This window comes from Dromiciops gliroides, chromosome 4 (assembly GCF_019393635.1).
Source record: "Dromiciops gliroides isolate mDroGli1 chromosome 4, mDroGli1.pri, whole genome shotgun sequence".
Lineage (NCBI taxonomy): Eukaryota > Metazoa > Chordata > Mammalia > Microbiotheria > Microbiotheriidae > Dromiciops > Dromiciops gliroides.
Genome location: NC_057864.1, coordinates 326,384,185 through 326,400,010, shown reverse-complemented (window position 1 = coordinate 326,400,010; position 15,826 = coordinate 326,384,185). Strand labels below are relative to the sequence as shown.

General features: G+C 38.0%; 1 long non-coding RNA gene across 1 annotated transcript; it reads left to right on the top strand.

Annotated features, from left to right (window-relative positions):
- The first annotated feature begins 1,201 nt into the window (after positions 1-1,201).
- Positions 1,202-13,561, top strand: LOC122725516. Its single transcript, XR_006352743.1, has 3 exons — positions 1,202-1,443; positions 13,156-13,272; positions 13,445-13,561. It is a non-coding gene; the product is annotated as an uncharacterized LOC122725516 (long non-coding RNA).
- Positions 13,562-15,826: the final 2,265 nt, after the last annotated feature.

Here is a 15,826-nt window from a genome sequence, read left to right as displayed (position 1 = left end):
GCGACAGCAATTAGAATGTAAACTTCTTAAGGGCACGGTCTGTATTTCTTTTTATATCTGTATCCCCAGCGTTTAGCACAGCTTCTGGCACATGATAAGCTTAAATAAATGCTTGTTGACTTTTAAAACTTAATTCCAAACTGCTTTCCAGAATTGTTGGGAGAATTTCTAGTGGCAGCTAGGTGGTGCATAGAATGCTGTCCCTGGTGTCAGGAAAGCCACGAGTTCAAACGCGGTCTCAGACACTTAGTAGTTGTGTGACCGTGGGCAAATCACTTAACACTTCTCAGCTCAGTTTCCCCATTTGCAAAACAGGTAAAATACTAGCACCTACCACTTTGGCATCTTGTGAAGATAAAACGAGATGTTTGTTAAGCGCTTTACAAACCGAAATGTGCTACATAAATACTATTTGTTTTATTGTTGTTATTCATAGAGGGATTTACAACCTTATGAGGGGAAAGTACACAGATACGTATGATTCCAAGGAGTATGTGGTAATCATAAAGGGGAGATGTAAGGAATTTGATGAGGGAGAATTGAGCAAGGTATCCCTGTCTATATGATTTCAAGAAATAACTTTAATATTAGGTTGGCAAATTACTTTGTACTAATAAAAATTTCATGCCCTCAGAATTTTGTGAACATTTGTACCAATAAGCAACTGTTGAGTAAGCTGAGACGAGAGCTATGCCTTTTTATCTTTAGGTTTCTGTTCATAATCATTTGTGTCAGTGCCTTTCTCTTTCTTTCCTTCTCAGGGCTGTGACCGGGGCTTGCCTCAGGGAGCGCATCTTCCACCAGCATCCAGAACAAGCGACCTTGCGTGTCTGTGCGTGTGCGCCCGCCCGCCTTCCGTCCGCCTAGTCCGGGTTGGCGGGTTGGTGGTGGAGCCAGAGCCGGAGGAAGCTGTTCAGTAAGGTCTGGTGGTAGAGCGCAGGCAGGTCTGCGGGGTGCGAGCGCCCCTCCTTGTGCCTGCCCGCCGGAGGCAGGGCTCTCTGGGCAGCCCAGAGAGGAACGCTGCTCTGGGAGGAACGTCCAAGACTCGGGGCAGGATGGGGTGGATTTTCTGTAGAGAAAGACCTGGGTGGCGTTGGGCGAGACGGAGCACTGTCTCTCTCAGGCTAGAAGCCGCTGAGCGCGGACGGTGGCAGAGACAGGGGTGGGTGGCTTGCAGGACAGGGCTCCTTTTTCCTGGGGCTTTGTCGGAGGGGCCTGCGGCTGCGCGTCACGTCATCCTTTTGCATCTCTCCCTCTCCCCGTTACCAGCTGGCACATTGCACATGGTCCGGCTTTTGTGTTAGGCGAGAGACGCAACTGAAAAAGTCGCTTTCTCGGGCTAGTTTTGGCTTTTCTTTTGTAGAAATCTCTCCAAAGAGATGCATAATTCACGCGTTCTGGACAGTTGGCACAATTCAACGGTTGAGCATGTTGCAGCAGGAGGTAAAGATATTGTTGGTGTAGGTCAGTGCAGATACAATTTGCAGCCAGGGAGTTCAGGAACAAAGTGCGGGGGTGGTGGTGAGGTGTTGGTAAGGGGGTGAGTAGAAAAGGAATAGGAGCTGCAGGCAGGGGCACCGTAAACTGGTAGAAAGCCTTCTCTAGACAGCCTAAATTTTGTACTAACTGCAGCAAAACAAAACAAAAAGCCAAACCACCCCTGCTTTGTATTTTCCCCCTAAAGCAAGATTCCATCAGTTTTTTGTTTCCAAAATCCAGAAGCAGAATTTCTGACCACATTCTATAGAGCGCTGGGAAACAAGCCTAGTCAGCTAGACACACCCCTCTCCCCACCCAGCCCCCAATTTCTCTTCATCCTACTCCCCATTTCAGGAGAGACATATGTATGAATTGTTGTTTCAAAGAAAGTAGAATTGTGATTAGAGTATACATTCTAAAAGGAAAAGGGATACTTGCCTCCCAACTTGAATTTGAGATAACTGCATTTTTTCCCCGTAATAACCGATGATTCTCTGTAGGATTGTGAATTGCTTCGTTGTAATGGATTGTAGTGGTAACAAGCCCAAAGTAGCAGGCTGTTATGACATAGTTGGAGTTAGCCTTCAAATAATTTAGATTGGAACTGGGATAGACTAAATTAGTTCTTGAAACTTTAAAAGCGATATTCCTATTGTACCTTTTCTGTTATTAGCACTGTTAGATCTCCCCTCACCGACAAAACAAAATTCAATAAAAGCAAATTTAGGTACACTTCATTCTATTGAGGAAAAGCTAGGTTGTATTGTGGAGGAGTAGGCTGAGAAAAGTACACCAATGGAAGATAAGTCTGTAAAGGGAAAAAATAATTATAGTAGCAGGAAATTTGTGGAATGATGGAATGACTTCATGTCACTAAAGTCCCTGTTCATTCATAGATTGTTAGAGTTGGAGGTATTATTAGTCAGATGGTCATCTAGTTCACTGGTTCTTAAACCTTTTGGTTTCCAGACCCCCTCCACACTTTTGAAAATTATTAAAAACACCAAAGATTTCTTGTTTCTATGTGTCACATCTATCAATATGCACTATATTATAAAATAAGACATTATTGTTATTATTATTAAATAGTTTTGACCTCACAGATTACCTGAAATAGTTTTGTGGATCCAGAGGTTCCTGTCTACACTTTGAGAACCAACAATCTAGTGTAACCCACTTATTTCTCTGTTTTAAAATTTGTAATTTTTAACATAAACTCAAAAAATAACATTATGAAACAATGAAGCTCTATTTCATACTACTGGCTTTATATATACACATGGATTACATAAATATAATATAATACATACATATATGGTAGATATGTAATTTCTGTGTGCATATAGACATATATTTAAAGCAAGTGTACACACAAATACTCACGCATACACTACATTTCACACATTCAAAATTGTCTTGCTTGCCTAGGGTTCCTTCTGAACTATTTTCTGTTTTTTTTTTTTTTTGAGGCCCTTAAAATATTTCAGTCTTTCTCTGGTTGGGGAGGGGGCAGGAAGGCATCACTATTGCTGAGACAGCTAGGTAGCTCAGGGAATGGAGCACTGGGCCTGGAGTCAGGCAGACCTTGGTTCAAATCAGGTCTCAGACACTTACTACCTCTATGTCCCTGGGCAAGTCACTTAACTTGTTTGCCTTAATCCACTGGAGAAGGAAATTTCAAACCACTCCAGTATCTTTGACAAGAAAACCCCATGGACAGTATGGCCCAGGGGGTCACAAAGAATTGAACATGACTGAACAATAATAATAATCACTATTGCTAACACTTGTTCTCCCTTCCCCACCACTAAAAACTGAGAAGGAAAAAAAAAGAATTTGTAACAAATAAGCATAGTCAAGCAAAACCCACACAGTGACCATGACCAAAAAAAAATGTGTCTTGCCAAATTTGCACTCCATTACTCCTCTCTCAGAAGGTTTGTAAACATTATTCATCCTAGTTCATCTGGAGACATGGTTGGTCACTGCATAGTTTAGCGTTCTTAAGTCTTTGAAAACTGTTTTTTCCCTGATTCTGCTCACTTCACTCTGCATAAGTTCATACCACCCAAGATTCTTTAAAATTTTCTTTTGTAATTTCTAATGGTGTAATAATAATCTACCACCTTTATGTATCACAATTTAAGTCATTCCCCACTGATGGGCACCCTCTTAGATTCTGGCTTTTTTTTACCCCCTCTTTTCTTTTTATCCCTTGCTCCTCAGCCTCTCCCCAATTGTAACAGAGATAACCTAAGGCACTGTCTTAGATTATGTTTTCTTTTCTTTTTTCCTCCTGTTACTGCCCTCTTCAGGATCAGGAAGATTATTTTCCTGACAGCTATTCTCATTCATGTACGACCTTTTCTCTTAAGCACCCTCTCTCTTCCCCTTATCCATCCCTTCTTTCTCTGTTTAGTGTGATGTATTTCTACAATAGTTTATATGTATGTATTCAAACCTCCTTTATCTTTTTCACGTAAGAGTAAGATTCATCTATTACCTATTCTTCCATCCCTTCCTTCATGTTTGTATATTCTTCTCATACCCCTTTTATGAGAAATAGCTAGTTTCACTCCCTTCTTCCTTCTTCACTGTTGTTCATTCATTTCAGTCATACCCAATTCTTTGTGACCCCATTTGGGGTTTTCTTAGCAAAGGTACTGGAGCGATTTGACATTTCCTTCTCCAGTTCATTGTACAGGAGGAACCGAGGCAAACAGATTTAAGTGACTTGCCCAGGGTCACATAGCTAGTAAGTGTCTGATTTGAATTTAGGAAGACAAATCTTCTTGGCTTCAATCCAGCACTCTATCCACTGATCCACTTAGATGCCCCTCCTTCTTCACTAGTTTTCCCTTTTCCCTTCCTACACTCTTCTCTTCCTTAAACCCTAAGAATAGAAGCAATCTACACTCAGCTCCTATGTTTTTATTATTTTAATCTCTCAGTTTCCTTTTAAGATATTAAGGTTCTGAAGCGAAACATTTCTTCTATACAATAGAACATTTAAACAATATCATTGTGCAGCTTCTTACAATTGTTTGACTATATTTCTCTTTCTGGGGTTCTGTGATCTCTTGTCTTAAGTCCTCTATTCTAGCAAAGATCCACTTTCCCCTTTAAGATTATACCCTGCTGGGGGCAGCTAGGTGGTGCAGTGGATAGAGCACCAGCCCTGGAGTCAGGAGTACCTGAGTTCAAATCTGACCTCGGACACTTGACACTTACTAGCTGTGTGACCCTGGGCAAGTCATTTAACCCCAATTGCCTCACTAAAAAAAAAAAAAAAAAAGATTATATCCTGCTTTTCAGGGTGTTATTTTTGGTTGGATGACATTCCCTTTTCCCTTTTGGAACATTGTATTCCAAGACCTCTGATTTATAGGAGAATCTCCTAGATTTTGTGTGATACTTACTTTGGACCCTTGGTACTAGATCTGCTTCTTTCTGAATGGTTATAGTATTTTTTCTTTGATGTGAGAACTCGATTTTTGGCTATAACATCACTATGACTTTTCCTTTTGAGGTTCCTTTTTAGAAGGTGATTGGAGAATTTTCTGTCTTTATTTTTCCCTCTGGCTCTTAATAGATCTGAGGAGTTTCCATTTGTGATTTCTTAAAATACAGTGTCCAGGTTTTTAATTTTGGTTGTTTTTTTAGTATGGTTTTTCAGGAGCCCAGTGATTCTTAAATGATCTCTTCTTGAGGTGTTTTCCATGTCAGTTGTCCTTAATACCACATATTTTATATTTTCTTCTTTATTTTAATCCTTTTGATTTTGTTTTAATATTTCTTTATCTTTTATGGAATCACTGATTTGTTTTTTTTCTTCTTCTAATTTTCACTTCCTTTACTTTATTCAGCCAACCACTTTTTCTTCCAAGCTATTTTATTCTCTTTCCAACTTCTTCCTCAAGAGCTTTTATTTCATTTGAAAAAATTCTTTGGGAGTCTACCAGCCAAGACAAACACAGGAACTCTATGAACACAATTACAAAACACTTTTCACACACACAAAATCAGATCTAAATAATTGGAAAAATATCAATTGCTCATGGATAGGCTGAATTAATATAATAAAAATGGCAATTCTGCCTAAATTAATTTACTTATTCAGTGCCATACCAATCAGACTATCTAAAATTATTTTATAGAGCTAAAAATTAATAATAAAATTCACATAGAAGAACAAAAGGTCAAGAATATAAATGGAACTAATGAAAAAATGCGCAGGAAGGTGGGCTAGCCATACCAAATCTTAAGCTATACTATAAAGTGGCAGTCATCAAAATATTTGGTACTGGCTAAGAAATAGAGTGGTGGTGGGCAGCTAGGTGGCACAGTGGATATAGCACTGGCCCTCGATTCAGGAGCACCTGAGTTCAAATCCGACCTCAGACACTTGACACTGAACAAGCTGTGTGACCCCGGGCAAGTCACTTAACCCTCATTGCCCCACAAAAAATGAAAGAAATAGAGTGGTGGATCAATGGATAGGTTAGGCACAGGAGACAGTAGTAAATGACTATAGTAATTTACTGTTTGATAAACCCAAAGACTCCAGATTCTGGGATAGGAACTCAGTATTTGACAAAAACTGCTGGGAAAACTGGAAGATAGTATGGCAGAAGCTAGGCATAGACCAACATCTTACATCTTACACAAAAATAAGGTCAAAATGGGTACATAATTTAGACATAAAAGGTGATACCATAGGTAAATTAGAGAGGAAGGAATAGTTTACCTCTCAGATCTATGGAGAGGAGAACAATTTATGACCAAACAAGAGATAGAGAACATTATGAAATACAAAATGGAGGATTTTGATTACATTAAATTTAAAAAGTTTTTGTATAAACAGGAGCAATGTAGCTAAAATTATAAGGGAGACAGAAAGCTTGAAAATAATTTTTACAGCTAGTATTTCTGATAAAGGACTCATTTCTAAAATACATAGGGAACAAAATAAAATTTATTAGAATACAAGTCATTCCCCAATTGAGAAATGATCAAAGGATATAGACAGGCTGTTTTCATATGAAGAAATCAAAGTTATCTATTGCCATATGAAAAATGCTCTAAATCACTATTGATTAGAGAAATGCAAACTAAAACAACTCTGAGGTACCACCTGATACCTATCAGATTGAGTAATATTCAAAAGAGGAAAATAATAAATGTTGGAGAAGCTGTGGAAAGATTGGAACATTAATGAGTTGTTGGTGGATTTGTGAACTGATCTACATTCTGGAGAGCAATTTGGAACTATCCCCAAAGGGCTATAAAGCTGTGCATACCCTTTGACCCAGCAATACCACTATTAGGTCTGTATCCCAAAGAGATCATAGAAAAGGGAAAAGGATCTATATATACAAAAATATTTATAGCAACTCTCTTTGTGGTAGCAAAGAATTGGAAATTGAGGAAGTGCCCATCAATTGGGGAATGGCTGAACAAGTGGTGGTATATGAATGTAAAGGAATACTATTGTGCTGTAAGAAATGATGAGCAGGGGCGGCTAGGTGGTGCAGTGCATAAAGCACCGGCCCTGAATTCAGGAGTACCTGAGTTCAAATCTGGCCTCAGACACTTGACACTTACTAGCTGTGTGACCCTGGGCAAGTCACTTAATCCCCATTGCCCCACAAAAAATTAAAAAAAAAAAAGAAATGATGAGCAGGCAGATTTCAGAAAAACCTGGAAAGACTTAAGTGGACTGATGTTGAGGGAAATGAGCAGATCCAGGAGAACATTGTAGACAGTAATAACTACATTGTATGATGATCAACTGTGACTTAGCTCTTCACAGTAGCGCAATGATCCAAGACAATTCCAAAGAACCCATGATGGAAAACTTTCTCCATATCCAGAAAAAAGAACTTTCGATTCTGAATAAAGATTGAACCATGCTCTTTCTACTTTTGTTTTTACCCTTTTGAGGATTTCCCCTTTTGTTCTGATTCTTTTTTCACAACCTGACTAATGCAGAAATATGTTTAATGTGATTGTACATATATAACCTATATCAGATTGCTTGCTGTCTTGGGGAGGGGGGAGGGAACAGAGGGAAGGAGAAAAATTTGGAACTGAGAATCTTATGAAAACAAATATTAAAACTATCTTTACGGGGCAGCTAGATGGCTCAATGGTAAAGCACTGGCCCTGGATTCAGGAGTACCTGAGTTCAAATCCGGCCTCAGATACTTAACACTTACTGGCTGTGTGACCCTGGGCAAGTCACTTAACCCCAATTGCCTCACTAAAAAAAAAAAAACAAACAAAAAAACAAACAAACAAACCCCCCCCCCCAACTATCTTTACATGTAACTGGAAAACAATAAAGTACTTTTATGATTAAAAAAGGAAATGGTCAAAGGATAGGAACAGGCAGTTTTCAGATGAAGAAATCAAAGCTATCTATTGCCATATGAAAAAATGCTCTAAATCACTATTGATTAGAGAAATGAAAATTAAAACAACTCTGAGGTACCACTCTAAGGTGCTTCTCCAACAAATGTTGAAAACTATCTTTACATGTAACTAAAAAATAATAAAATACTTTTATGATTAAAAAAAGAAAAAAAGAAAAATCTTCATTTCTTTTAGGTATTTATAAAATTGTGTTGGAAGGTCTATTTTTTCTTTAAGTCTCTGCTTGCAGTTCTTATTGAATTATTTGCTCCGTTTTGGAGCTCTCTTATATAATTTTTGACAACATCTGGTATTTTCTTTGTTTTATTTATCTCTCTAATCTTAGAGTTCCTGATTGGCCCTTTATGCCAGTGCCATGTTTCACCCCCTGGGGTGCTTTTAGGGTAGGGTGGTTGGTTCTAATGATCTTGCTCTGGATATTTCTTCCACTATTATCATTCCTAGGTCTTTGACATTCAACGTGTTGCATATTCAGGACCATCTCTGGTGCCTCAGGACAGGGTGCCAGGAACTTCAGATTCACAAAGAGTCTTTCTATTCTTGCTGCTTATCTCCAGTCATAGAGCCTTTTAGGCTACAGTGTCTATGCTTGTGTCTGGTTGTATTGTGAGGCTACTCTGAGCTAGTGTTGGCCACCTTTTTTTCTATTGTGAGTGGGTTTCTGGCTGCCTTCTTGTACAGATTTGGGTTGGGAGAAGCCACTTACAATAGTTTCTCATTGGATTTATTTATTATTATTCAGTCTGCTTCAAACTTTGGGATTTTGCTGGAGTAGGTATATGGGAGCTGGGTGATCTTCCTTCTGTTCAGGCATCCTTCTGTGGCCTGCAAATCCTCTAAAATAATTTTTGATATTATTTGATATTTTCTTCGATTTACTCTAGTTTTAGTTTTTTCATTGTAGCTTTGTCTAAGGGTCAGACTTTACCTCCCCTTGAGATTTTGAATGGAATGGTTGGCCCTGCTTGATCCATCCCAGAATTCCCTTGGTTTCTATGCTCATTTTCACCCTTGGAAGTTAGTGCTGGATCTTTGAGTTTCAGAGAAATGAAGCTTCAGGTCTCTGTCATCTGAGGACTGACTGTCAGAGACCTCAGAGACTCTCCGTCTGGGCTTTCCTTTTATGACCTCTGTCTTCACTGTGATGGTCAATATCATTCAAGTGCTCCTGAAGTCCCAAGCTTGGGCTTTTCTCTGGGGGCTCTCTACTTTTGGTTTATCCAGACTAGAGTCACATGTACCTCTGGCCCTTTGATAGTTGAGCTTGGAATATGGGCTTGTTTTTCTGGACATGACTGACTTTTCCCACACATTTCTCTCTAACTTTTTATGCAGCACAGGAGTAAAGGAAGTGACTTTCTATAGTTTTTCCATTACATTTCTTGGTCATTATTCTGTTGGGTTTAAATTTAGCATATACAGAAGCTTAGTACATTTCCCAAAGAACTAGATTTCTGCATGCATTTTCTCCCCCCACCCAGCCACTAGTTCTGGATCCTTGGATTCATCCGTGTGGACAACTTCTTTTATTAATACAGATCCATAACTGATATGTAACTTATAGTCTTAGAGAGTTTTGGTCACTGTTAATTGATTTGCACATGCTAGGCTTAGATTCTAAGACTATCTCCCTCTCCACTCTACCACTCAGAAAAGTCCTTTCTTTTTACATAGAATTTCAGTAGCAGTGGCAGATATGTGTATGGCTCACTGTCACTGTATTGAACCAAAGTTGGGAGGCAGTGTGGTGCCATGGAAAAACTCTTGGATTTGGAATCAGGATCTAGGTTCAAATCCACTTCTCCACTTACTACAGGTGAGATGTTGAGCAGGTCATTATAACCTATATAAACCTCAGTGTCTTCCTCTTTAAAATGAGAGAGTTGAAGTATATGTTTGTTTTAACATCTCTTCTGGTTCTAAATTTGTGATCCTGTGATTGAAAATTATTTGACCTGATTTTCAAGACCCCTGTCCACTACCTATCAGTTATATTCCACTGTTCCCCAAAACAAACCCTTTTGCCAAGTCATCATGCTGATGGCTTACCCTAATTCAACAGACTATTATTAAATGTTTAGTATATATAAAGCACTGTGCTATATTTGAGGGACAGCTAGGTGACTCAGTGGATAGAGTCCTGGGTCTGGAGTCAGGAAGACTCACTTCAAATCTGGCCTCAGACAGTTACTACCTGTGTGACCCTGGGCAAGTCACTTAATTCTTTTTGATTCAGTTTCCTCAAATATAAAATGAGCTGGAGAAGAAAATGGCAGCTGTTCTATTATCTTGCCAAGAAAACCCCAAATGAGATCATGTAGAGTTGGACATGACTGAAATGACTGGACAGCAACAAGTGCTATATTGGAGGGAGATGGGGATTCCAAGTGGGGACAGAAAGTTTACATAAATTTAGTGTTGCTCAAGCATCTTCCAATCCCTTCCCTTGGACTTCTTTATGTTACTCATCCTCTTTCCTCTCTGGTTACTAAAATGAAACCTGTCCTTCAAGCCTCAGCTCAAGAACCACCCCCTTTACAATTCCTTTCCCAATTACCCCATTGTAAAGTGACCCCTGGCTCCCCTTTTTGAATTCCAACAGCACTTAAACTTTATTCCATTCAGTACTAAATTATATACTTTATAATTTTCACTAAATGTCTCATTTCTGTGACCCTTATCTTTTTTTTTTTTTTTGGTGAGGCAATTGGGGTTAAGGGACTTGCCCAGGGTCACACAGCTGGTAATTGTTAAGTGTCTGAGGCTGAATTTGAACTCAGGTCCTCCTGAATCCAGGGCTGGTGCTCTATCCACTGTCCCACCTAGCTGTCCCGACCCTTATCTTTCAATGACATTTGTTAACTTGTGGACAGTGCCATTTAGTTTTCTTGAATCATGCACAGGACCCAGTACAGTGAAGTTCTGTACTAGGTGCTGAGTAAATACTGGTGTTTTGATTGGTAATTGATTGATCGCCTTTATTTCACCAGTGGTGGATTTAGCTGGACCGTCCTCAGAGGACAAATAGTTATGCAATCTTTTGTTGAGCTTATTCTTGAAGCCTTTCTAGCTCGGTAGGACCTTTTGGGCCTTCTGTTCTGCTGACATAGCCTTAGAGAACCTAGGGTCACCTTCATGCTTTAATAAATCATAAAATAGGGCTTAATAAAGGATGTCTGGTGTAATGCATTATAATACAACTTTTAAAATACACCAATTCTCCAGAAGTACTTTGGAGTTTTATTTCTTGGACTAATACATTTATAACATATGGTCACAGAATTTCAGAGCTCTAAGGGACCTTTTAGACCTAGGCCAAATCTCTCACTTTACAGATGATAAAGATGAAGCCTGGAGAGGGAGCAAGGTTTTGCAGCTACAAAGTGGTAAATTAAGGACTTAATCCAGATCTTTTGATTCCAAGTCCAGGACTTGTTCTACTCTCTACTGTCCAGTTTCCTATAAAGCAGCGTCTTTTCATCTTTTGTTATTTTTAGTGCCTCAGAAAGCTATTGCCCTAATATTGTGTTGGGGCCAGGGTCTAGAGTTCATGGGACAAATGCAAATGAAATATTTCTATCCTGATCATAGTTTATTATTTAAAGAAATCTAAGAGGTACCTTACAGGATAGTGTGAAATCACCTGGGGTAGAGGCAGAAGGAAAAAAAACCCTTGGAAGTTTTGCCTAAGAAATAAACAAATATCGTATTTATTGTAATGGGTGGTATACTTACATAGACTTTAATTGGAATTTTGCATTCAGAATCAATTCAGGATCAGGCCCCAAGGACTTAGCTCCCAAGAATAGTGTATGTTACAGATTAAACAAGGAAGAACTAAACATAAGCATATGAAGATACAGGCTTTCTACCAACAACTGAATCAGATTCCCTCTGTCTAATTTACAGTGGTCTATGCATTGTTTAGCACAAGGGACTCCAAAATACCAACTGTATCATACATGCACCGAAAGGATAGCACCTAGGAAATTAGACAAACAAATGTTTCAGGTCTGAGCTGATTTGTTTACTTTCACAAACTTAAAATTTTAATGTCTCATAGGAGAAAGTTGAATTTAGAATAGATTTTTAAAGTTCTAATCTTTCTGCATCTATTGTGACAATTAGAATTTTTAAAAAGTAATATAACTAGATTATTGCCTACTATGCCAATTGCCCTGACTAATACTGCTTTATCAAGGCCAGACTTACACAGGTTGAATATTTTCTTAGGCATAGACAGTTTGGGCAGTTTTTACCAAGATAACAGTGGTATCTTGTTATTAAAAGTATATACAGGGGGTGGCTAGGTGGCGAAGTGGATAAAGCACCGGCCCTCGATTCAGGAGTTCCCGAGTTCAAATCTGGCCTCAGACACTTGACACTTACTAGCTGTGTGACCTTGGGCAAGTCACTTAACCCCCACTGCCCTGAAAAAAAAAAGTATATACATACAGATATCCAAATGTGTATTTATACAAACTTGTTGTAGCAAGGAATTGTCCTCCACATATAGCATAGGGTGTCATTGTATGGCTCAGAAGGAGGCAGAATAGACATGCCTAGCATCTTCTCCCTCCACTCTTTTCCAAAGGAAACTTTAATTGTTGCCAGTACAGTTATAGGAAGTAGGGGCCAGAAGCTGCTGTACTTTCCTGGGGGTGGGCATGGGGATTGGACTAGAATTATAACTGATCATTTAAATACTGTTAGTCTTGGGTATGTGAGTTTTTAGGTTTAATCTGATTTCTTATTGTTTCACAAATTGAGGGGAGAGCAGGACCCCAAAGTTTATGTACAAGGCTTGAATTCCTTTCCACCAAATACCAGTTTTATAATAGATATAAGAATTAGCTAAGAAGCCTGTTTATATACATTATAGCAAAATAGACATCAGAGAGAGTATGTATGTATGGAATATTTACCAGATAATACAGAGTGAAGGTGTTCTCCCAGAGGGGGAGTGGAAGTGGGAAGGGGGAGGGAGAGTGTGTGTCCTGGGTCTCATTCAAAGGGAATATCCCCAAAGTTTCTGGTGCTAGGGGTAGGAACATGATAGAGATTGTCAGTTTCTCTGATGTCATCTTGTTCTCAGAGATTTTTTTTATTAAAGTAACCTGAAGTGAGGTTGACCTATTCCATCTTCTCTCTTGAAGCTAGAAGGTAGAAATGCCTGAAACAACTAGAAGAGACTCAAGTGAAACAAAAACTGAAAGTCTTCCTCTTTCTTAATCTCATTAGCTCTGCTCAGAACATTGATCTCTACCGATGAGGAGAGTTACCTACCGATGGGCTGTGGGACTTCTATTACATACATATATAATCGTTAACTTAACAGTCACCGACAAACATTTCAAGGTAAAAGAAAGAAAAAGAAATAGACTTGAATAAGAAACTGAACTTCTGTTGCTTACATTTTCTTAAAAGAAATGTGTCATGCTTCTTCACTTCATGGATGTTTTAGACTCTCATGTATGGGTAATTGAATCTAGAAGCATTGAGCTACAATCCAATTTTTCCCATTCTACAGAACTTTTGATTGGCATATAGGTGGCAGAATGGATAGAGCACCAGGCTTGAAGTCAGGAAGACTTATTTTCCTGAATTCAAATCTAGCCTCAGACAGTGACTAGCTGTGTGACCCTGGACAAGTCACTTAACCCTGTTTGCCTCACTTTCCTCACCTGTGAAATGAGTTGAAGAAGAAACAGCAAACTACTATTTCAGTATCTTTGCGAAGAAAACTACAGATAGGGTTATGAAGACTCAGACACAACTGAAATGACTTAACAACAATAAGAACTATTGATTAAAACAATGATATAAATCGTGTAATTGTTCCGGGACTAGTAACATTTGATAGAACTATGAACACCTTGGTACAAGGTAAGTGCCTTTGTTTACTGAACTTAGTAGTTTTTGTAGTAGTCTCCTAATTGATCTCTCTGCCACAAGTCTTTTCCCTCTCTAAAAATCTTCCTCAATAGGAATTGATGATACAAGCAACAATTATGCTAGAGTGATTTTTTCCAATTTCTACACTTTTCAGTTTTATTGATGTGTTTTGTTTTTATGTTACAGATTACTCCTGATTCATGAGCAGTTTCTTGTCACAAAGTAAAACAGCTAAGTAAAACTAATAGGACAGTGACTTCATCTGAAAGTTCATGTAATAATTCACATCTGAATTAGCCCCTCACCTTTTTTTAAAGGAAATTAACAGAAATATATTTTCTTTCCCTCTCTCACTCCTTTGGAAAAAGAAAAAAAACCTACAACTATCTCCTAAAATATGCAATTGAGCAAAACAATGACTGTACATAAAAATATGTACTTCACATTCTGCACCCTATGTCTATCACATCTCCATAATGGTGTGTTCATTATAATTTTTCTAGGATCATGAATGGTCCTTGCATAGATCATACTTTTTTCAGATTTTAAAGTTCTTTTTTACAATGTTGTATAAAATGTTCTGTTTCTGTTTACTTCATTCTTCATTAGCTTAGAACATTCCTGAACATTGTTCATTTTTAAATATTGATGTCATGGTATAATATATTTTTCATATTCTGCTCACTTCACTCTGCATCCATTCATATAAGTCTTTCCATGTCTTTTTCAAGTCATTGTTTTCCTCATTTCTTTTAGCACATTAATATTCAGTCACATATCCTCTCAGTTTCCAGGTTTTTTTTGCTACCAAAGAAAGAGTGACTGAATATTTTTGTACAGAAAGGACCTTTTCTTCTTTTTTTGAACTCTTTTGAAAGGTATTGGCCAAATGTGGTATTACTGGATCAAAACATCATATTTTTCCTAAAGTGCAGGTCTGACCATGGTACTCTATCCTTATTAAACCTTAACAACTTCTATTCCTTCTAGGATAAAATAGGAACTTCTTTGTTTGGCCTTTAAGGTCCTTCACAACTTGGCCTTTACTTTTAGGAGATGATTGGTAGATTTTCTCTATCTTTTCTTTGACTCTAACTCCAATAAATCTAGCTTCCATTTGTGTATTGTCTTTTCCCATTAGATTGTAAGGTCTTTCAGGGAAGGGGATGTCTTAGTTGTTCTTATTTGTATCCCCAGGGCTTAACAGTGTCTAGTACATAGTAGAAACTTAATAAATACTTACTGATTGAATTGATTTCTTGAAATATATGAAAGTTTTTAAAAAATCATGGTTTTCAAGGAGTCCAAAATTTTTTTACACAGGATATGCTTTTAATTTTGTTTTGTATTATTAACATTTTTTTTCATGACTTTCTTAAGTTTAGATGATCAACAAAAATAGGCATCAAGCCCTGATTTCTAGTTTACCAATATCCAAGGTGTAAATGCTCAGACTGACAATTTAACCCTAGGCTCTGGCCAGCTCATTTGAGTTAATTCTAGCACTGCTCTGGTACAGATATTCTCAACATTTGTTTTAATAGGATTTTGTGTTCCAAATTTTTCTCCCACTCTCCCTTGCCTCCCCCCCTCCCCAAGATGGAAAGCAATCTGATATAGGTTATATATGTACAATCACATTATACATATTTCTGCATTAGTTATATTGTGAAAGAAGAATCAGAACACAAGGGAAAAAATCTCAAAAAAGAAAAAAAAACAGCCAAAAAGTAGAAACATGGTTTAATCTTCATTTAGTTCTTCTTTCTGGATGTGGAGAACATTTTCTATCATAAATTCTTAGAAATTGTTTTGGTTCATTGCACTGCTGAGAAGCCTAACAATTATCAATAAAATGGATTTTTTCAGCTCCTTGGTCTGCTAGACAAACACGAGGTAGGACTTACAAGCCATGTTTTTTAATATCAGATACATTTATATTTTCTTCTTGTTTATAGTCTTTTGAATTTGTTCTAATATTTTTTCTTTTTCATGAAGCCATTGATTTATGTTCATT